A 23,958-nucleotide genomic window follows, 5' to 3' on the forward strand; every position below is an offset into this window, starting at 1 on the left:
TGTCCACTTGTCACCAACACCGTAGTTACGGACTAGTATAGGGTCCCCCAGAGCAAAACTCCAGCTGGCGTCGTCCGAAGCTGGCGTAGCTGCTCTGCTCTGGACAGGTTTGTTCCTGAGAGGAAAACACATGTCAAGTCTAGTGCGTAGTCGATAACTTAAAGTACTTCTGAAGGTGATAGGCTCGACTGCCTTGGGGCATTCCGGTATCGACACAAAACACGTGCGATTGCGATTGAGAGATCCACGCCAGGCATCTTCTATAACCCATCCTTAACCGTTCTGACCGCGCGTTCTGCCAGCCCATTGCTTTGTGGGTGGTAGGGCGGTGTTCGAATGTGGGCAATGCCGTTTCTGTTCATGAATTCGGCGAAATCCGACCCGGTAAAGGGCGTGCCGTTATCAGTTACTACAGTGCGCGGTAGTCCGAACCGGCTGACGAGCGTACGCAGCGCGTTTACCGTGCTGCTTAACGTTGCACGCGAGAGTGGAATGGCCTCGATTCATTTGCTGTCGGAATCAACCACGATCAGCAACATTTTGTCCCTGATAGGTACAGCGAAAGCGAGGTGCAATCGGTACCATTTTTCTTCTGTAGCTGGCCAGTTTACTGGCTCACGTGCTGGAGGCATTGGTAAAGCCTGGACACAGTTTCTGCATTCATCGGCTATTCGGCTAATGTCCCGGTCGCGTATTAGCAAACCATATCCCGTAGGAGCACTCGAGCAGACGACGCTCTGGCGCGTGATCCTCCGAGCAGCGCCACCAGGCGACAAATAGTGGATATATTGTCAAAATGAATAAGAACACATTTAAAGGCCATTTTTCCCGTCGTTTTGGTGGCGTAATGGATTAACACCACGTATCTCTTCACTAATGCTACCTATATATGCGTTCGTCTCCTGTGTTGTATCTTTTTCTCTGAATATTTTTTTTACAGTTGCCTTCACTGTAATTATATCCTGCTTTAAGTGAGTGTATGTTACCTTTAGGTTGCGTTTACAGACACCTTTAAGTAACAATCGGTATGACAACAGTTACGCTAAGCAATTACCTTCCCCATAATCATTTCCTGCCTCGGTGTGTGTATGTTACCTTTAGGTTGCATTCAGAGACATCTTTCAGCAACAATCTCCATTTAAAGTGAGTGTATGTTACCTTTAGGTTGCGTTCAGAGAGATCGTTAAATAAAACTTGAAATTTCTCCAACCAACACTTTTATTTTATAAAACCCGACGTTTCGGAGCCGGCTCGGCTCCTTCTTCAGGGGTGCATGACGCGGGGCTGCGTGCAGCTATAAGTAAAGGAATGGTCGAGGGGGAGAAGAAGGTGGGGGGGGGAGAATGGGGAGGGGGTGAGATGTGTGTGAAAGGAATGAGAAGGAAGGAGGGGGGTTTAGACGAGTGAGGGTGCCGCAGGTGCAGGTGTGCTCGCTGGCGACTTTTTTCTTTTCTTCTGCCTGCGGCACCCTCACTCGTCTAAACCCCCCTCCTTCCTTCTCATTCCTTTCACACACATCTCACCCCCTCCCCATTCTCCCCCCCCCCACCTTCTTCTCCCCCTCGACCATTCCTTTACTTATAGCTGCACGCAGCCCCGCGTCATGCACCCCTGAAGAAGGAGCCGAGCCGGCTCCGAAACGTCGGGTTTTATAAAATAAAAGTGTTGGTTGGAGAAATTTCAAGTTTTATTTAGTTATCAACCCAACCAGACAGGCAAATCTGTCGAAATGTTTAGCTTTCGAGAGATCGTTCAGCAACAATCCCCGTTTAACTCGCTGAAGGCGTCGTCTGCTTCAGTGCGCCTACGGGATATGGTTTGGCAATACGCGTCCCGGTCGATTTTCCGGCCACCAAAATTTGGACCGTGCTATAGTCTTCATGGTGCAGATGCCCTGATGGGCTTCGTGCAATATCAGCAGTCTACCGCGCGCCTGTTTAGGGACTACTACACGATGTCCCCCTAGTAGGAGGCCATCCTGAACAGATAATTCATGTCGCTTTTTGTAGTAATGCAACATGTCAGTGTTACCGGAGCAACATGCTTTGGGCCAACTCTCATGGACGTACCTGCGGACAAGTGCTAGTACCACGTCCGTTTCTGTGAGTGACCGCAGTTCCTCTGTAGTGATGGCCGACTGGTCCCACTGGTCAATGGCGAGGACAAACTCTACGTCTCCTTCCGGTGTGGTCTCCGTTTCTTGCAAAGTTTGAGGTAAACGGCTTGCAAAGCAGCTTTTATTTGTACGCTCCCAGCAGAAGAGCCCATCTTTGTATTCTCGCGGCGGCCATGAGGGGGGTCTGACGATCCATTCCTAGAAGGCCGAGCAGTGGCTGATGATCCGTCACCAGGATGAGCTCCCGGCCAAGGAGGTAGTCCCGGAAACGTGAAACACCAAACAAGAGAGCCAACGCTTTACGTTCGATCTGAGAATACTTCTTTTCGGCCGAAGTTAAGGTCCGGGACCGAAATCCGATGGGCCTCATTTCCCCATTAATGCAATGGAAAAGTACCGCTCCTACACCGTGAGGCGAGGCATCGCATTTCAAAAGTAGTTAGAGCTTCGGATTGAAATATGTCAACACAGGTGCTGCGCAAAAAGCCTTTTTCGACAGTTCGAATGCTGCTTGTTCTTTATCGCTCCACATCCACCTGGCTTCTTTCGTCAGTAGCTTATAAAAAGGCGCAAGTAAGGTGGACAGGTTAGGGAGAAACTTATGGTAGGAGATGATAAACCCGAGAAAAGCACGCAACTCTGTAACATTACGCGGAGAAGGGGCTAGTCTCATAGCATTGATGTTCTTTTCAACCGGGTGCAACCCGTTTTTATCAATGCGGTGATCGAGATATGTTACTGTTTGCTCGGCGAAGCGACATTTGTCATCGCGCAGCTTAATGCCATTTTCGCTGAAGCGTTGCAGTACTGCTTTTAGGTTTGAGTCATCTTGGCTCTTGCCAGCTATCAGCACATCGTCAAGATAGACCTGCACGCCGATTAACCCTTGGAGCACGGATTCAATTTTCCGCTGAAAGATTGCTGGCGCAGAAGAGATTCCAAAGGCAGCCGATTGTAGCAGTATAGCCCTTTTTGAGTGTTGATGACGGCCAGCTTCCGCGACTCCTCGTCCAACGCGACCTGGCTATAGGCATCTCGCAGGTCTAGCACACTGAACCGTTCTCCTCCCGCTAAATTGGCAAACATGTCGTCAATAACTGGTAGCGGGTATTGCTCAATCTCACACACAGGATTTAGTGTGGCTTTAAAATCTCCGCAAAGGCGCACTGAGCCGTCCTTCTTCAAGACGGGAACAATGGCGGTGGCCCATTCCGAATATAGTACAGGCGATATTATCCCTGCTTCCTTAAGCCTATCCAACTCCTCTGAAACTTTTACTTTGTACGCAAAAGGAACCTTCCTTGCCTTGAAAAACTTGGGGGTTGCTCCGCTCTTGAGATGAATCCGTGCTGGCGGGCCTTTCAAGAGTCCGGTGCTCTCGCTGAAAAGATCAGCATAGCTGTTCAGCATTTCCCAGGCAGGTTGATGGGCTGCTGGCGGAACCGTGCTGGCCATGTTAGTCCGCGCCTTTACGTGCAGGAGAGTCATTCCGGTGTCCTCCAGTTTCTGCAATAAATCCCGGCCACAAATACTGGGGCCTTTGCAGTTTAACACCTCCAGATTGCATTCCACTGCAGTTGCTTGATAACGCACAGCCATGTTCATGACGCCAAGCACTGGTAGCTTTCCGAAATAGCACGATAACTTTATCGGCGATTTCGCGAGTGGAGGCCATTCATTTCGATGTTTGTCATAAATAGCTTTTGAAATGATGCAGACTGGGGATCCTGTATCAATGTCCATTTTTAGGTCAACGCTGTTCCATGTGAATGTTTTCTGAATGGGCGGTAGCAGCGTCTACGCTGCCATACGGAGGGACCATATCTGCGATGTACTGCTATCACTGTCTTCCGATTCCTGCCGCTTCTGTGCTTCCATGGTACGAGTTCTGTTAACGCTGTCAGCCGCTGAGCACATCTTCGCTAGATGCCCGTATCGTCTGCATTAGAAACATTGCCGTCTGTTAAAGCGACAGGCAGCAGTCTTGTGGCCATAGTTACCGCAGCACTGGCTTTGCATTCGTGGTTGCGTTCGTATCTCTGGTTGGCGCCGATGAGTTATCTTGAACACGTTTGGATCCCGAGCCTCCCCGGTTATGCCTCGCGGATTAAGTTCGGCGCCTTCTGCAGCTAGTGCTAGAGCCTCTGCTTCCTTTAGCGACAGGTCTTTTATTGTCAGAAGCTACTTTTGTAAACTCTTTGATCTGACGCCACACACGATGCGGTCTCTGATCATTCTGTCTAGCATAGACGAAAAATTGCAGTTCTGTGCTATTTGTCGTATAGCGACAATAAATTCCTGCACGGATTCTTCTTCTTTCTGATAGCGGTTGAAGAACTTGAAACTTTCTGCTTTTTGGTTTGGTGTAGGATCATAGTAGCTGTTCAAGGTCTCGGCTATCTCGTCGTAGCTCAACGAACTTGTTTTTGCTGGCGCTACTTTACTGCATAAAATTTGAACGGTCTTTGTCCCAAGGGCTGCTACGAGTAAAGCCCTCTTCTTTGCATCAGCTGAGATTTCATTGGCCTCAAAGTACGCTTCTACTTTCACCAGGTAAGCTTGCCACTTATTGTTTTCCTCATCGAAGTCCGGTAGCTTATGACCCATGTCTGGCGCTGGCCTGGGCCCGATATCCTTGCTTCAGCCTCGTCGCCACTGTTGTGAAAGCGTGGTCAATGGGAACGCCGCTCCCGGGTGATGCATCAGACAGCGTAGCCAGGCCAAAGAACGCTGGTTTATTTTCGGATCAAGGGGTATTATATAGCCAGAGGAGTGAGGGAAAGAAGGAAAGGAAGAATGAAAAGATTGGTGCCGTTGCCGGTTCACAGATGGCGATTTATCGCCTGTGCTATCAGCAGCAGGTTCCATATTAATTCAACGAGTAAAACTGCGCGAAAAAGGCGGGACGTGTTTTTCTTACGTCCCGTCTTTTTCGCGCAGTTTTACTCGTTGAATTACCAGGCTCGGAAATCTTATCGATCCAGCCTTTGATATCTCGGCATTGACTGCATTCTTGTGCTGTCTCAACAGCAACAACAGCGGGATTATAAGTTGCACTTAGCATCCTGCATACGTTATGGATGTATTTGCCTTCTTTAGGGAAAGTACAATTTTTAACCTTGCTCTGGTTTAGTACTGACTTTTCTTTCATTTCAAAAAGCTGGTACGGTATCGTTCTGTCCAAGGCTTCAAATTTCCAATTGCCACAAACAGTCGCTATTTCATTGAACAGGTTATGAACGCCAGCTATGAGTCGTCACGTTGCTGACTACATACAGATACTGTCAAACCAACCAGCCTGTCATAATGTGATGATCCTGTATGAATTTGACAAGAGTACACACACGGACTGCCAGCAGAAACCCTTCTTTTTTTTACCTTCCTCAATTTTTCGTTAAAAACTGTCACTTCTTATTGCCCCACTTTTTTTAACCATTTAATTGTGCCCGCTCTGCATCTCCGTGCTTCTATGCTCTCATACCTGAACACTCCAATTTGAACATGCAAAAAGAATGTCGCCAAAGCGACCGCCGCCTGATGCCACAAGCGATATTGAAGATCCATATGAGACGAGTGCTAACGGCGACGTCTCGCGTTGCATTGTATAAGCCTGCATGAATATTTCGTTATTTTTGAGCAGCTATGAAAACAAATGTGTTATGTATACAACCCCATTCTTTTCCTCAGTTAGGAAGCTCCTTGGCCTGTTTGTTTGAACCAACAGTTACATTGCGTGCAGTTGTGGTATACCCTGCTGCGGTATGTAATAATTTCATTCATAGCTCGCGCAAGCAACTGCTTGAAGCCCTCACCTCTCTAACCGATTAAATGAAGCACGTACAGTTGAAAACGTTCAGTAACGACGCCTTTTCCTGCTTAAACGTAAATTATATATTAGTTTCATATCTCATGATAAAGTTTTTTTATTCGGAGTCTATTCAAGTGATTTTGAATTTTCGGCTTTTCCTCACTTTATTTCACTGTATTTATACTTTTTCTTTTCTTTTCTTTTGGTCTCTCAGATCAGTGGCACTTGCAATATTTACTCGTGTTTCTTTCATCAGTATGCATGTGTCGTTTTGACAATTCGGTCACTTATTATTTGCTTATTGCCTTTTCCCAAAGACGCCCTCAGCTGTTATCGGCGGTATAATTATTTCTAGTTGCGTGAACATAATATCCGATATTCCTTATGTACGCGTAACGTTTCACCTTGCTTGTATGCATACAGCAACCCGCCAAATAACGAACAAGCGTCATTCTAATATTGCACTCGCCGCCTCATCTGGTTTGATAAGGAAAAATATTTACTCTGAAGTTCATTCTGCTTTCTTAGCTTCATGAATTCTCTTTTTTTTTTATTTCTGTCATAAAAGTGCGTCATTGCTGACTGCTCAAGGAACATGGTGCCTCCCAAATCTTTGTAAATATCGGCAACGAAAGAAAATAAGATGCGGCTGTGCACAAGTATTGATTATTGAGAACACTGCAGTGTGGTAACATGCTCCCGCGATACTTATTGGAGCACATTTAGCAAAGCGGCGCTGTAGGCGTTTGATGCCACAGAAACATACCAGACTATGCCCCAAGGCTCCTTCCCAGCACACAGTGCGGAAAAATTCTTCGTGCTGTATCTTGGCGAACAGCTGTCGTAGCGCTTTTGATGACAGGTACTTGTGAACTAGGAAACCACGATTCAGGAATATGTGCAGGAACTCCTCACGTTTTGGTCGCAGCAGTGCGTACTCGAAGTCTTCCCCGTCGACCTGCCAGTGGTTCAAAGCACAGCAATCAGAATAATAACTTACGAGAAAAACTGAGTGGTGCACAAAAGATCAAAAACATTTATTCGCATAATCCTTTGATTAAGAAGCAAGGCGTGGTGTTTTTTCAGATTTCGTCATGAGTACTGCATCTGGAGAAGTTCTAGAGAAATCTCAGTAACGGTGACGTTGTGCCAACGGCGCCTCTTTTCACCACTCAAGTAATACCCCTTATTGAGTTGTAGCCACGGCATGCAAATCAATCATCAGCATAAGGAGGCGGCACTTGTGTGGCGCTTAGAAGGACCTCTCGCCGGGATAGTTGGTGCATTAATTTTTCTCAATGAAAAAAGCGCACAAAACCCATAGTCATCGGAAGAGCCCTCTTTCTGTCCTTTTTGTTTTCTTCCGGTCAGTGTGTTTCTCGTGCGTCCAACTCGTCATTAAGAAAAAATAAACTTGTGTGGGGGCTCGACCAGAATACGGGGTCTATTATTCTCGTCGCTCATTTCTATATTCGTTTTGTTTTCCTCATCGTGGCAGACACAATTTAAAAATGAAATAATTTAGTAGTGTTGTTTTGGAGATTTGATTAAAACATCCAAGCATGAAAGCTTCAGTCTCGACAGGCAGAATCTAACTGACAGAACTATCAGAGTTACTAACCTTAAGGTAAATGACATGCTGAACTAGAATACGAAGAGAATAGAACATGGCGTTCACAAAGGCGGTAGCCTGAATAGGGTTAGAAGGAAGTTAGACATCAGCGAGAATCAGATGTTTGCGGCGAGGCAAGCAGTGTCACTATGGTAGCCGTTTTATCAGAATAATGATTAAAGCGGCACTTGTGCTCAGACATCAAACAATGTAACAAAGGGCAAAGTAAGGAAAGCCTTAGAAGCAAGAAAACTGGAGAAAGAGCTTAGGATGATTCCGTAATTGCAGATACTAGAAACACTGGCCATCCTGTAGAGGCAACGCCCATTGATGCCATGAAAAACGCAAACATATCTTCATCCACAGTAAAGGGGACGCCAAGAAGATAAAAATTAGTATAGTGACGTGAAAGCTGTTCACAAAGGTAAGCGCTAACACAATCAGGACAAACCTTAATCTTCAGTCCTCCAGAAGACCAGGCAGGTTTACGTAAACCTACTCGAAAATAGAGCCTATCCACACTACAAACGAGATGATTTAGAATTGGGCCAAATATAACCATCCCCTACACATAGTCTTTGTAGACCGAGTTTCAGAAAGTGTTGTAGCGTTTGTGCACTTTTCCTTCGTGGCAAAATAATGAAACGAATGTGGCTGCCAAGATGGTACGGTCTGAGAAACTTTAGCAATTATATTTATGATTTTTTGTTTTGTAAATGGGCTATATACTGGCATCCTTATCATGCATTTTTAAGGTAGTCTCACCGTAGTATCCAACCTAGGATCAGGGCTTAGGCATACTTTTTTTTTTCGAGCCCCATCGTCCCGCGCTATCTCTTTTCTTTATGGGCTAATAGCTGACATTAGCATTTATTTGTCGCCGTGAGACGAAAAACTGTTGAGCATGATTGTGATGCTACCAGTACTGAACTAGCACCTGCATTTACCTGGTACTGCTGAGCGAAGTCCTTTGAGAAGACTTTTGTCATTGCCACGTGTGGGCAATTCCAATCTAAAGTGAGCAGCAGATCCTTCTTCATTTGGTGAGCATGGTGAAGCCTGGCCTGTGCTGGAGGCCACAAGAGTCGACACATTACATGTAATTGACCACTTACAATGCCCTGTGTTAAAGTACTTACATTTGAAGACTGCTTTAAGGAGGATGTCGTCAAGGTGTCTCAGGTTATTGCGGTGGTGGTGAATGTTTATGACAGTGAAATACATTTGCTCTTGAGTCTGCGAGAATAAATCACAAGACACGTTCATGAGCCAGACGCTTCATTGTCGGCGTTCTACATTACGACCACTAAATGCTGCCAAGAAAGTGCGATTAGCCTGGATGTGCCACTATAAAGACTCCCAAGTCCGAAATGTTAAGACACATTGCAATTTTGGGGCAAGGTAGAACGAGAGGAAGAAGATGGTTTACACGGTATGAAGGAGCCCTGAACAAAGGTAAAGGGGTACGGTGCGCCTCAGTTCGCAGGTCGAGCCATCGTTTCGACAAGCTAAACATAATGTAAGATGTGTTTTCGGGAGTTGTCTGAGCTTCGGATGCAAGGCAAAGATTCCTGAAAAGTTCCTGCTGCGCACGCAGCGAGTGAATAAAATTGCCACACAATGGGAATGGGACGAGCCTTTCTGCCAATTTGGGAAAGTTGTTAATGATTGTTGTTAGTAATGATGAAAAAAGTCGACAAAGACTATCTATACTACCAATGCGTTCACAATTTTTGCTCTGAATGTTGCTCTGCGGTAACAAAATTAAGTCAGGGTGCAACGGAAACCAATTTGCCGAATTTTTAAAATCAATGAAAATGTTAAGAGGGCTGCCGAGGCAAGAGCAGCAGATTTTTTGACAGTTATTGTGATGTTAAACGTATTCAAAAATTACACTCAAAACCTCTACACAAAATGTCTAAAATATATGGGCATGCGATAACAAAATGATCGGATTAACCTTTCATACTGACAAAATCATCAGTAAGCACCCATGCACTGGTGGTGTATTAACGTTCTGTTTATTAATGGGGAAGCATTAAAATGTGGACGCAGAAAGTGAAGCCATGACGGTGCAGGTGTTTAGAGAGAAAGGGCAGCACTTACTGCACCTTTCTTTTCCTTATACAACCTACTGCAAGAATAATAATTAGTAATGATGGTAATTAATACTAATTCCAATAGGATAATACAGGAGTGAAGATAATTAATCAGAAGTCCATAATTACGAAACAAAAAAACGAAATGTTATTAACACAATAAAAAATTAAGGAAAATAAAATACAGCAAAAATTAAATGATGAAGAATTAAAAATAAACAAAACTTTGACGCAACGGTTGTTTTCGCTTTCTCCCAATGCAGTTTCTGCACTGACCTCTTAAGGTTTTGGGCAGTATTACTGGGCATATTGTATGATGAGACCAAAGAGAAAGAATTATGTTAAGCATTGTTGAAGTGCTACTCCGCCGATCTTTCGACCGTACTGAGGCAATGATTTATTTATATTCCTGAAGGCTTGGTTATCTAACTACGCGAATACATTTTTACAATACGCAAGCAATTATTTTAAATAATAAAAAAATTCAATCAAAATTGAAAGTCCCGTGCGTGGCTAGGAGAGAAGTGCCTTTGGTGATGTCCTAAGATGACCTCACAGGCGTGCAGCAGCGTAGCGTGCTCCCGTTGCCATTATGCCGAGGAATACGAACGCCAATCGCTGTGACGTATGGCACCACGTGAAACATAACTGATGTCGGTGAGTCACCCTCGATGTCATCGGACAGCTAAAGCTAGAACTATAGTCTGTAAAGAGGAAGATGGGTTTTGGAGGCATGCGCACCACGAGCGCACGGTGCGAGATCCTGCTGTTGAAGAAGAAGTCTCGGGCTGACGCTTCGGGGAGATCTCTCTCTCGGATTCCCAGGCTAAGAAACCTCATTACAACTTGGTGGAGTGTGCTGATTCGACCCTTCCTCTACCATCCTGGAGTTACGCAGCCGCACCATCGCACCTACAATGACGACCGATGTGAGCCAGCCCTCTGCTTCTTCCCCAACCCCCGTCATTTGCCAAGGAGCGCTCCGACAGCGAGACCGGGCCATATTAAGCGGCACTGATGATCACGATGTGGAGGATTTGCTTGCCTCTTACGAGCGGGTAAGCGACCACAACCGCTGGGACGAAGCTCTACAGCTCAACAACGTCGTATTCTACCTGACGGACGTTACCAGTCTCTGGTACCACAACCACGAAGCACCACCTGGTCAGCCTTTAAGAGGGCTTTGTCCGATATCTTTGGCCGCCCTGCTGTCCGAAAGCTGCGCGCCGAACAGTGCCTGAAGTCTAGACGCCAGCAATACGGTGAATCCTTCACCAGCTATATAGATGTTGTGGGTCTGTGCACACGTTTCGACCCGTTCATGCCGGAAACTGCTCGTATAGGGCATATTTTAAACGGCATCGAAGCAGACGCCTTTCATATGCTTGTCGCTCGCAACCCCAACACCGTTGCCGAAGTCTTCACGCTTTGTCAGACATACGATGAGCTCCGCAAGCAGCACATTCCAGCCCCACCACCAACCATACAGCCTGATTCACTATCAAGCTTGGCTGTGTCGGCGACCAGCAGCTGGCTGCTCGACCAGATCAAGGACTTTGTGCACGAGGAGGTCGCCCGACAACTATCCCTTCTGCAAAGCGTTCAGGTCCGTTCTCCTAACCTGACCCAAGCCTTCAAGTTGTGATTTGGGATCAAGTGGCTGAGGCGCTACCAATCACTCCTCAGCAGGCTTCAGTCGCAGCGGCTTCTACGTACGCCGACATCCTCAGACGCCCAGCACCGAATCGCCCCTCTCGTTCCGCACTTCCCCACTCACCCGCCCTCCACCGCCGCCAGCCCCTTTCAATCTTCCTCGGCCGACTTCTGTTAGCTCAAACCCTTGGCGTGCTCGGGATAATTAACCAATTTGTTACGCATGTGGTGCTACTAGACAAATTATGCGTTACTGTCGTCACCGCGCGTACTTCTCTCTCTGGCTAGTGGACCCATACGCGAAGCCACAGAGATTAGAGTCCTCGGACTTTTTATTCCCCAAAATCGTCGCGCTGACACAACACTAGCCAAGCTTCGCAAGGTTGAAGACCAGGTGGGCGCATGGTCCGCCGCGTCTCCAACAAGCGTGGGGGCCTCAGAAGCAGGGATGCGGTGCGACTCGTCCATGCTTTTGTGACGAGTCGAATTCTTTCTTCAACTCCATACCTGCACGTGCGCAAGCATGATGAAGACATCCTGGAGGTCACTCTCCGCAAGATGATCAAGTGGGAGCTCGACCTCCAGATCTCTACCTCCAATGCAAGGAGCCTCGCATTGGAGGGGGTGAACACCTATCGGGAGCTACGCGAGGCGCACCTCACTAATCAATACACGCGTCTTGCCCAGACCATGTCCGGTCGTCGCCTTTTGGACCTGCTACATATACAACACAATCATCACATTGAGGAAAGGGTACGAGTGCCTGAGCTATGGAGAGGCGCCCTCCATGTTTGACCCCTTCCTACCGAAATGGACAGAGAATACCACAATGTACGGCGTCAGGCGCGGGCAAATGCCCTGCACCGCCATTATGGCTCTAAATACAATGCTTTTTATGTGGACGTTGCGGGCCCGCACCAATCCAGGGGAGGATGGTATACGGCTGCAGTCGTTCACGAGGAAAGACAGGTGGATGGCCTCATTTTTAAGGCCCCTACCGCAACCCACACGGGGGAGGTCGCTGCCCTGGATGCCTCCCACCCTCAATATAAATTCATCCTATCCGACTCGCGAAGGGCCTGTCGGAATTATGAGCTGGGCTGGATAATGCCTACAGCACAAAGAATACTTCGGAGAGCAGCTTGGAATCAGAATCCCAGACCCGACTTCTCATTTAGACTCCAGGCCACCAGGGCCTACCAGGGAATGAGACCGCCAACCAGGCCGCCCGCGCACTCACTATCCCGGAGCCCAGGCGTAGGCCCTACCGATCTGGACCAGGACACTTATCTTCTCTTAACTTTTCAAGAAATCTGCGCCTATTACCAGGACTCGCACCGTCAGTACCCGGCTCCTCTTAAAGGGCTAAGGAAAGCGGGCGAAAGAATACTTTTTAGACTTTTTACTGACACTCTCTGTGCCCGGCAGTACTCAAACATTACGGCCCTTCCTTTTCTGGCCTCTGCCCTTTCTGTGGAGAGGTGGTTGACGCCTTTCATATGGTCTGGGTATGACAGCTAAATGCTTCTCTTTTACCCATAACCCCTTCCTCTACCCGAGAGGACTGGGAGGCGGCCCTGCTCGGCTGCTTGGATCTAGCGGCACAACAAGCGCTGGTCCAGCGAGCTCGTGAGACGGCCCAGACCAATGGAGTCTTGTAAGGGGAGCTCCTCACTAGGGGTGGCTCTCCAAGCAACCTCTCCTTTTGTAATGCTTTCCACCACCACCACCTCGAACGCCACATCACACTGCACACCGAAGCAGACGCAGTACAGCAGGCATCAGCGGCGTTTAAAATTTGTTTACAGGAAAGAAAAGGCGCAATATCTGTCACAATTATCCATGTGCAACTTCACCGAATCGTAAGGAAAATGAGGAAGGTGGGAGTGAAAAAAGAGAGAAAAAGGTTATACAGTGGCGGAATTCGGGCCATCATGCAATAGCGGTTTTTCCCTCATTGCAGTTTACTGGTCCAAAGTGGTGGTTGTGGTAGTGGGTATTTATTGTATGTATGTATGTTTTTTTTTTTGGCAGCAGCAGCGGCGGATCGCGGACGGCTTCACAGTGTGCTCTTGGATTTTTGTAGTTGCGCAAACTGGACCCGGCGCCCTCCTTCTGCGCAAGATACCACCGGTTTTCATCGCCTCAGAGGCCCGACCATCTAATCGCTGCTGCTGGCGATCATGACAGCTTCCACGTGTTGCGTCATCATCTCTCGGCTACCGGGGCGCCACCGACAAGTTTAAAAGAAGAAACGGCTGCGGATTCCTCCCTCATTTGGCAGCAGCAGCGGCGGATCGCGGACGCCTTCACAGTGTGCTCTTGGATTTTTGCAGGTTGGTGACTGCCGCCTTGCGCTTATCAAAATATTTTCCTTTGGCATGTACCTCGCTGCTGCTGCTGTCCCCCCTTTTTGCAATTTGTTGTTTGTTGCGTTTTGATGCCCTTTTTAGTCCATGTTAGGTTGCTATTTTTGTGCGTAAAAACCCATAGGTTGCTTTAGTTGCTATTCAAATTGTTGAACATCCGTTACCATGGATTGCAAAAAGTGTGAAGAATCTATAGAAGCTGACTTCCGGTCAATAACATGTAGTGAATGTTCGGGAGAGTACCACCTGGGTTCTTGTTCTGGTGTGTCACTCTACATATAAATCTAAAGGAGACGACTATAGGAAGTCCTGGAAATGCGTAACATGCCGCAAAGGCAAGACAACTGCACCCAATTCTAATGACTCTGATAATGGTACTGTCACAGCGCTTCTGCCTGACATGAACAGAAAACTCAATGAGCTCCTTCCTCTGAAAACCACTGTTAATGATATGGAGGCTCTGATAAAGCACATGTCCGCCCAGAACGATACGGTACTCGTAACCATAGCGGAGCACACTGGCGAAATTAAGACTCTCAACTAAAGAATTTCAAAGCTCGAACAAGTTGGAAGTAACGCTGAACTGAAGAGACTGTCTGCTGCAGTAAATGACCTTGAATACATAAGTCGAAAGCTGAACATCGAAATTCACGGGATGGCGAAACAGGAGAAGGAATGCCTCATGACTAGAGTAAACGACCTAGCGAAAAAACTAGACCTTGAACCTCTTAACGAGCAGAATGTCTCTGCCGTTCACCGTCTTCCTTCACAAAAAGATAAGACTCCCGGTGTGATTATTCGCTTCACGCAACAATCGACACGAGACAAATGGCTTGAGAAAAGGAAGGCTGTATCAGCGGTCGACAAGGACATGTTTATATCTGAGAACCTAAACACGCAAAATGGGTTGCTGCTCAAGACTACAAAAGAATGGGCGCTTCAAAACAATTTCCGGTTTGTGTGGCATCGCCATGGAAAAATTGTGGTCAGGAATATATGGAGATGTCAAGACTAAGACCGATCTCGAAAAATTGGTAGACTGATACCCACGTGCTATGCGTAGGTTGTGCAGATTTAGGCACGGCTTCTGCATACTCGTTATCGCCTTCTGACTTTTTTCATTTTGTTGGGCCAGAACATAAAAAATCTACTCGATGCATTCATTTAAACTGCCAATCAGTACGAAACAAACATGACATGCTCGACCTTTTTCTCAGCAGCTTATCATTTCAGTTTGACTTTATCATGCTGTCTGAAACATGGTATGATCAGCACTCAGCTGTTTGGCAGCTCCCTGGTTATCAGTGTTTTACTAGAAGTCGAGAAACGTCGCGCGGAGGCGGCGTCAGTGTGCTTGTTCGTGAAAGCATAAATGTAGAGCCGATTAACGAATTTTGTTGCACTGCTACTGACTATGAAGTTCTATCAGTTGTGTATGCTCGAACTATTTATTGTTTTTTACCGGCCACCAAGTGGAAACCTAGACACATTTTTTCTGTTTATTGAACGGTTCTTTTTGTATAGGTGTGAATTCAGTTATGAAGTTGTGTTGGGTGGCGATTTCAATATCAATATGATGGTCGACAGCCCGTCAAAACGCAGTTTTGAGGTAGTTATACACACACATGGTTGTTTCAATGTCATAACAACACCTACCAGAACTACTGGTGATACGTCCACATGTATCGCTCTGTTCATTACAAGTGCTGCATTAGGTAGGATTAAATCGGGAGTTTTTTCGTGTGGTCTTAGTGATCACATGCCCATATTTTTATCTCTAAACCGTAAAAGCTATCGATCAACCACTAATGACACTTTCAAACAAGTAATTACGCAGAACGGGCTGGACAGTTTCCGCGACGAAATGGAAAGCACAGACTGGACGGATGTCTATGCTGTACAAAATCCCGATATTGCTTATAAAATTTTCCTAAAAATCTTCTCCACTTGTTATCATAGACACTTCCCCTGCAGTATTAAGCGCAAGAGACCTTCCAGGATTCGCAAGCCATGGATTACAATGCAACTATTTAAAAAAAATAAAAACTAAGCACATGCTATATGATAAATTTATCAAATCACGTAATCCAGATGACTGGACTGAGTTCAAACGCTTTCGCAATCGCCTCACAAACGAACTGCGCAGCGCTAAAACAATCATACCGACCTGTTCAAGCCATGTGAAGGCGACAGTCAGAAGACTTGGAAACAACTTAATGTCTTACGGAACCATACGCCGAGTTCCCAACTACCTGTGCAGATTGTTAAAAATGGTGTACAGATAAGCGATGAGTCACTGCCTGACTCCTTTAATGAATTTTTAACCAGCACTAATGAAATTCCCGTATGTATGACCGCCTGCGATTTCATACTAACAAGCATTCCGGATACTATATTTATGCACCCGACCAATGAATCCGAATTAACCTGTCTCTTCTCTGAACTTAGCAATAGTCGTAGTCTGGACGTAGACAGACTGCAGATAATGCCAATTAAGTATATCCTAGATATCATTGCTCCAGTGTTGGCATATGTTTACAACTTATGCCTAAATGCCGGAATCTTCCCGCAGAAAATGCAAGTCGCTAAAGTAATCCCGTTATTCAAGCGTGGTGACAAGACCCTAATAACAAATTATAGGCCCATATCAATTCTGCCAGTTTTTTCAAAAGGTCTCGAAAAGATAATATTTAAACGTCTCTCTGCATTTCTTGAGGATAATTGCCTCTTAACTCACTGCCAGTACGCGTTCCGCAAACACCTGTCTACTCAGCTTGCCCTCTTGGAACAAAAAGAACTTATCTTTAGGAACATTGAACATCGTCTACTTACACTCGGTGTACTAATAGATTTTACAAAAGCTTTTGACTGCATTAATCATGAACTTCTACTTAAAAAGTTAACTTACTATGGTATACGTGGTGTTGCTCATGAAATAATTAGGTCATATCTGGGCTCTAGAGCTCAATATACACATGTCAATAACATATCCTCTCAAATAAAAAACATAAGAATAGGAGTGCCGCAGGGTAGCATACTTGGACCCCTCCTCTTCAATATTTATGTTAATGATATTGTTAATGTTGATCATGACACCAAATACATAATTTATGCTGATGATACCACACTCCTGTTTTCTTCTCATGATGCTTCAGACTTAACAAGAATTGCTAATAAAGTACTAGAAAAACTACATGTATGGTCGATCAAAAACGGTCTCATAATAAATGCAACTAAAACAAAAGCCATATTATTCCAAGCCAAGAACAGAAATGCTACACTACCTGCAGACATCACACTTAATATGGATAAAATTGAACTAGTGAATTCAGTAAAGCTTAGTAATTTTTTTCGACCATGACAAGTCATGGAACAGCCATTCATCATCACTTGTAAGTAAACTATCCCAGGTAGTTGGACTAATTTTTTCCCTTAGGTATCTTCCCCGTAATGTAAAATTGGTTATATATAAATCTCTCTTTATGAGTCAACTTAATTACTGCTGTCTTGTCTGGGGTACCACGTCTGCCACAAATGTAGGTCGGTTATTTGTCCTTCAGAAAAAATTTCTGCGCGCAATATGCAATGTGAACTGGGATTTCCCAAGTGAACATTTGTTCCAAGAGCTTAATATATTGAAAGTGCATAATTTATACAACTACATGTTAGTATACGCATACATTAAAGAATGCAAATTGAATAATTTTGCCATCCGTTCAACAGCCAATCTTAAACAAAATCTACTTCACTACCAAACGCGATGTCCGGAATACTGGTATGTAACACACACGCGAACTATTTACGGTAAGCAAATGATTGCTCACACCCTACCTGCCTTACTCAATGCACTAATCTCGGAAAGTATTGATGTTTTACATGTTTCATTATCTACTCTACACAATTATTTTTGCCACTAATATTGAGTGTGTATTTATATTGTCAACCATTAGGTTAGTCATTGTAAATCAGCACTCTATATGTTCCTTGCCAATTGTACTTCTTTTGTGACTGAGTGAGATTATTTTCATGCGGCTGTATTTTCTTTTAATACTAACCTATGTAGCTTTGCAGATTCACCTTTTTTTTTTGTTTGTTTGTTTCTTCTAGCTTGTGCTTTATTGTATTGAAAGCATTGCCATTCCGCACGGCTGCTGCTGCCAACAAACGGGTTTTAGGACCTGTCAAGCTGTTTCCGCAGCTTTTTTCCTCGAACCTGTTTCGTTCACAACTGTACTTTGCAAACGGAAAATAAAGCACTTACTTACTTACAAAAGGAAAGAAAAGATGTTTTTCAGCCCCGGTATCTGATATCTGAAGCATCTGAACTGAGGCGGCGGAAATAAAGGGATAGCGAGGAGAAGGTAGAGGAAATCAAAGAGGTGAGTGATAGGGAGAAAGAAAAGGGTAGGTAGAAATAAAAGAAATATATACACTATGGTACAGTATACAGTAGTTTGCTTGAGGCCCACCCGCAAATGTCTTAAGTCACTGAGCACTCGGCACATCGGGCGGGTCTCCGCATCGTTGCTTTGCTGTGGGCTCGGCAGCACAGCAACGAAGCGGTCATCTTACGCCCGCCATCTCCTCACCTTTCAGGTGTTCCTTCTGGCCTTTCTACCGACATCTGGCGATGACTGCTTAAACGGCGAATCTGATGCGATTCGGACGTTCCTGCCTCGCCGCGCAGCCTATCATCTGGACCAGACTGCGCAGCGGAACCTTTGCACTGCTGCCCCAGTGCGCCTCTGGACACGTCGGCACGGCGCTTGTCTCCCTCCACCCCCCGAAAGCTAGACATCGCATCGGAAGCAACATCAACACAGCCACCTAAAAGCGCTTCCCATCCCACCACTCCCTTCAGTGGGCTCGGCAGCACAGCAACGATGCGGTCATTTTACGCCCGCCATCTCCTCACCTTTCAGGTAACGAATCGGTACTCACTATACGCATGGCGTACCCGTTACCCTGCCTTGTTAGTGCTGCCGAGCCCCTGTTGTTGCATTAACATTATGCGTGATTCTGCAGACATATTGTTGGAATTGCTAGCACTAGCTTCCGACGTTGAGCTAAATCCCGGCCCTCCCACGCGTTCGTCTTCAATCGAGGCGTCTGGCGACATCTTGACCGCTCTCAAGGAAATTCGTGAAGGTCAAGTCTCCATCTTAAACGAAGTAAAGGCAAGGCAATGCAAACTAAACTCACCCAAAACGACGCCTTATTAGATGACATTAGGCAAAGGTTATCAAAAATCGAAAATGAATTTTCGTCTATCCCAGTAATAAAAACCCAAATTGAAGATGTCCAGGCCCTGGCTGAAGATAACGCCCACGACATATCAGTACTAACAAGCCGGTCGTATGATTTAGAAGACAGGGCGCGCCGATCTAATATCCTATTCTTTGGACTAACCGATAAAGAAAACGAATCTTGGTCCCAGTCCGAAGACGCAATCATAATTCTTTGCAGCGATGAACTTGGGATCGATATCACACCGATGGATATTGAAAGCGCACACAGACTAGGAAAATTTGATTCCAACAAATCTAGACCTATCATCGTGAAATTCACTCACTTCAAGACAAAAGAAAACATACTTTGAAGCGCTATTAAGCTGAAAAACACAGATTACCGCAGAAGCCAGGACTACTCACCCAACACCCGTACCGCGCGAAAACATCTTGTTGAATACGGCAAGGCACAACCGAAAAACTTCAAGCTGCGTCATGATAAACTCATTATTGACAATGAAACTTATACTTTTAACCATGCCACGAAGAGAGTCGTCCCACGTACCCATAGCTAGAATCCAAAGCTAACCCGATTTCAAGCACCAAAGCCGTTCCGTTTCTGTACACTAACATAAGGAGCTTAATGCCCAAGCCTGACAAACTTCGCTACCTTACCGACGCAACAGACAGCAAACTTGTGCTATTAGTGAAACCTGGTTAAACGCAACTATCCATGACTCCGAGATTCTAACATTTCTTCCAAATTTCAATATCTTCCGACGCGATCTTGTAAATAGACGAGGTGGTGGTGTACTAATAGCTGCTCATCATAGCCTACATCGCACCGTAATTAACATAAATTGCCCGTTAGAGGCTGCTTTTATAATGTGCAACATGTCTTACCCTCCCGTCATCATCGGAGCCTTCTATTGCCCCCAGATGCTTATGCCTCGTTTTCTAATCACTTCTACGACACTATCCGCCCCTTAACTTCGCAATATCCCCACGCTTCCGTTCTTATTTCGGGTGATTTCAACTTTCCTGCTATCACATGGTCTGATGTCACATTAACAATCGCCAAAAATAACACTGAAAGCGAATTTTTAAACGCATGCCTCACGATCAATCTGTCACAGCTTGTTTCCGCCCCTACTAGGGAAGATAACCATTCTTCGAACATACTCGACTTGGTACTAACTTTCAACCCCGACAACGTCTCGTCCCTTACGTACTTACCCGGCATTAGCGATCACAAAATAATACAAGCTTCATTCCAATGCCAGCTACCTTGCACAAAAAAGGCTAAAAAGAAACTAACGCTCTATCATAAGGGTAATTATGGATGCATAAATGATAAGTTGTCAGAGTTTACGACGTGGTACTTAACAGACTTCACTACTCGCTCTGTCGAAACTAACTGGTCGCTTTTCAAGAATAAAATGCATGAACTTATCACCACATACATTCCCACTATAACTGTTACGGAACGACTCACATCGCCGTGGTTTAACGCTACCCTAAAACGAATGAACAACAAAAAGAAACGGTACTATCGAGCTGCTAAACGCTTAAACACCTCAGTTTCGTGAGAAAAATATCACCCCATCGACAAAAAACATTTCAGACACTTGCCGCCAAAACAAAGAAAAGCATTTATTACAGCTCGTTGCCCAACATGCTGCGGACAAACCCTAGACAGTTTTGGAAAATTGTTCATCCATCGCGTAACAATCACTTATCTCTGCTCGATGACCGAAATAATCCTATTCCTGATAAAGATGTACCAGAAGTTCTGAACTCCGTATTTTCATCTATTTATACTAACGAGTCTAAAAATGAACTTCCTGATTTTCCGCGACACAATCACCCTGTCATGCCTCCCATAACTTTTCATGCCAAAGTAATTGCGAAACTAATTGACTCTTTAAAGGTCTCTTCCTCAGCTGGGGTTGATGGCATCAACTCAAAACTACTAAAAAACACCAAACATATCACAAGTATGATTCTGTCGCATATCTTTCAGCAATCGTTATCATCTGGAGTGTTGCCACAAGACTGGAAGGTAGGCAAGGTGATTCCAGTTCCTAAAAAAGGTTCGCCATCTTCACGTCATAGCTATCGTCCCATATCCCTCACAAGCATTTGTTCAAAGTTAATGAAGCATGTTATCTCCACACACATCGCAATTTTCTTATATCTGTAAATTTTTTTCACCCTAACCGACACGGTTTTCGTAAACGAATGTCATGTGACACATAGTTAGCTCTATATATTAATGACATTAGTTCTAACCTAGATGACAACATACCAGTTGATGCATTGTTCTTGGATTTTGAGAAAGCTTTTGACAAAGTTCCCCACAGACGGCTTCTACATAAACTTTCACGTTTAAATCTTGACCCACTCATTCTAACTTCGATAGAACACTTCCTCACTAACCGTAAGCAGTTCGTACACGCTAATGAATTTTTCTCACCTTTAAGCTCCGTCGCCTCTGGAGAGCCACAAGGTACTGTACTCAGTCCATTACTTTTCGTAATCTATATTAATGACCTGGCTACTTATATAACTTCTAACATACGACTATTTGCGGATGACTGCGTAATATATCTACCTATCGCTAACAGCAACGATACTAAACTGTTGCAGAACGACTTGAATTACATCGAATCCTGGTGTAGCAAATGGCTCATGTCCCTAAACACAAATAAGACGTCATTAATTACATTCCACCGTAGACAGTCCTTTACTTCACCTTCGTATTATGTATTTGGCTCTAAAATTTCCGCAGCTGACTCCTATAAATATCTTGGTGTAACCATTACCAATTCCCTCACTTGGTCTACACACGTATCTAACATCGCTAAAGGCGCCAATCGCACGCTTGGTTTTTTTACGCCGTAACTTGCGACTTTCACCTCCTTCTGTCAAACGGCTGACCTATTTAACACTCGTCCGTCCCAAACTGGAATACGCATGCGCCGTTTGGGCCCATCACAAGTCTAACCTTTCCCTCACCCTCAAATCCATCCAAAATCGTGCAGCAAGGTTCATTCATTAGACTACTCATATCACTCAAGTGTTACTGATTTGAAGACAAAATCTAATCTCCTTTCTCTCCAATCACGCCGCAAAATAGCCCGGCTGTGCCTTTTTCATAAAATTTACCATTCATCACTAGGAAACTGTGCCATCATGCCTTGTCACCGCGTATCCCATCGACTTAATCACAATAAAGTAGTATACCCGCCATCCGCAAATACCACTGCACATCTAAATGCTTTTTTCGTCCGGACAGCAAAAGACTGGAATCGCCTTCCTGCCGACGCAGTTCATCTCGCTCATCCAGCACACTTCAAAGCATTCATTGAAAGAGTCGCCAATGAGCTGTAACAGCCCACCCCTCATGTAATACCCCACCAGGGGCATTTGAGGTATAAATAAATAGCTCTGCGTCCAGGCAACTGTGGTCCAAAGTGCCCCCTATAATTTTTTCTTCTCTTTCTATGCCTATAACGAAGTACCGTGCGCGAGAGCTGTGCGCGTGATTTGTCAATGCCTGGGAGGAGGCGTTGGATCTATGCTCGAGATTCCGTGAAATGTGTTCCTTTTGTCTAGCGTTCTTGCCACCTGCAAACCCACACTTGAACTCGTGCCAAGGAACACCACGTGACAAGAGCGATGGTGTACCGTCCAAACTTAAACTTGCCGGAAAAAGTGTGACATATACTGCGCGTTTCCTCACATGCGTATCACAATATAATTATATGTAGCACTGCAGTTAAGGCCGATAAGTGGCAAACGATGAGAAGCAAATGATATGAGAGGAACGTTCACTATTCTCCTCTCAAGAGACTTCTCCGTACGCTGAAGTCTCTATAGTAGCCACTGCGCGTTGGACAACACCTAATGCTTCCCTCACAGCAGTGCAAATATGGCTTGGCGCCGATTTCTTTTTTCGACGAACTTGACGGTGGTGGCAGAGCTACCACCATTGATTTTCTGTGTCGTTGTTTTTAACTGACGTATGACACATTCGTTGTGAATGCTTTTTCACATTGCGCAATAAAGTACCCTGCGAACCGTAGGAGGCTGGCCAGTGAACCGGTGTCTATTTACAACGTACAACACGAGCGCTCGTGTTGTACGTTTCGTTCTCTCGTCCCTGTTCTTTTGCGCTGTTTTAGAATGTATACATACCAACTCGCCCAGGCTTCTATTTTGGCAGAATATTTCTGCCAGCAACTTCAGTTTCAACCACACAGTGTTTACTGCCTCAATTTTCAGTTCCAATCGCCACAATGTCAAAGTCATTGTTACCGTTTTCTTTGTTGACTTGACCTACATTCTGCACTTTTCGACAACAAACCGGGAAGTAATGTGGCATAACCTGCAATTTTTCCCATACGCTGGACACTGTCTGTGGCGTCGACTTCACACTAAGCAGCGCTGCTGCTTGCTGCCATCTTAGCCATGTTTAGTTAATGGCGGCGTGTTCTTTGAAATAGCTTATATGTGCTTTTTTGCTTCTTTCCAGACCTTGCTGTGTGCGTCAGGTATTCTGGCACCATTCTCGCAACGTTTTCGCAACGTTAAATGCTTCTATAAGGACTTTTGTGCGCAGTTTTGAGTCATTCGTACCAAACACGATCTATCTCTGATCAGTTCAAATTTGCAATAAGTTGGAGAACAACGCCACATAGGATCACATTAACACCGCTTCTTCGGCGAGTTGGTGCATACTTGAACTGGTGAAAAAATTGCGGTGAAACGCGCACACCACGAGAAAGAAGACGAGACACAGGCGCTAGTTGCAAACCAGCTTCCAAAATCAGATGAGCCGACTTTCGGCCGCTGGGTTCCCCTGCTTTGTGTTGACTGTAGTTAGCGACTATCCTTCAGAAAATCAAGAACGGAATGCGAGGTAGTCCTGGAGAGGATCGTTGGGACACAGAAGCCGCTAGCTGTGCCTTACATACGCAAAACCTCGCACAACGTGAGGAAAGTGGCCAAGAAGAATGGCGTGAGTGTCGTTTTTTCGGCTCCGAACAAGCTGGAAACTTTGTGCCCTGA

General features: G+C 45.3%; 1 pseudogene; it reads right to left on the bottom strand.

The window, feature by feature from the left end:
* LOC146172009 (transient receptor potential cation channel subfamily M member-like 2) overlaps window positions 1-23,958 on the bottom strand; it is a 765,506-nt pseudogene that overhangs the window by 456,920 nt on the left and 284,628 nt on the right.

The sequence above is a fragment of the Amblyomma maculatum genome, unplaced genomic scaffold, assembly GCF_055883805.1.
Source record: "Amblyomma maculatum isolate TAMU_Amacu unplaced genomic scaffold, ASM5588380v1 scaffold_15, whole genome shotgun sequence".
Taxonomy (NCBI): domain Eukaryota; kingdom Metazoa; phylum Arthropoda; class Arachnida; order Ixodida; family Ixodidae; genus Amblyomma; species Amblyomma maculatum.